Raw genomic sequence first — 741 nt, 5'->3', positions numbered from 1 at the left:
TTCAAATCAATGCTTTAGTTCTTTCTTAAAGACTTACAAATTGCTTACAAATGAAACAATGTAAATGAAAACACTTGAGGATGAAATAAGATAATAAAAATTATCTGAACCAGGAGCTCCTGATCTGAATTAGTAAACAAGCTTGGTGGAGTTTATGAACCCACTAAAATTATATGCATATTTTTGGATATGTGTACTTTTTAAACCTTTTATTTAAATTCCAGTTAGTTAACATACAGTGTTATATTAATTTCAGGTGTAGAATTTAGTGATTCAACACTTCCATACATCACCCAGTGCTCATAACAAGTGCCCTCCTTAATCCCCATCCCCTCCCCTCTGTTCACTATCAGTTTGCTCTCTGTAGTTAAGAGTATTTCTTGGTATGCCTCTCTTTTTTTTCCCCCTGACAATTTTGTTTTTAATATTTGTTTTGTTTCTTAAATTCCACATATTAGTAAAATCATATGGTATTTGTCTTTCTCTGACTGACTTATTTCACTTAGCATAATACTCTCTAGTTTTATCCATGTCATTGCAAATGGCAAGATTTCATTCTTTTTTATGCCTGAGTAATATTTCATATTTCATTATATTATATATATTCTTTATTCATTCATCGGTCAATGAACATTGGGTTATTTCCTTAATTTGGCTATTGTAGTTTATCCTGCTATAAACATAGAGGATGCATGCATCCCTTTGAATCTGTATTTTTGCATTCTTTGGGTGAATAGCCTG

The sequence above is a fragment of the Vulpes vulpes genome, chromosome 5 (genome assembly GCF_048418805.1).
Source record: "Vulpes vulpes isolate BD-2025 chromosome 5, VulVul3, whole genome shotgun sequence".
In the NCBI taxonomy this organism is placed as follows: domain Eukaryota; kingdom Metazoa; phylum Chordata; class Mammalia; order Carnivora; family Canidae; genus Vulpes; species Vulpes vulpes.
This window is presented reverse-complemented; position numbering follows the sequence as displayed.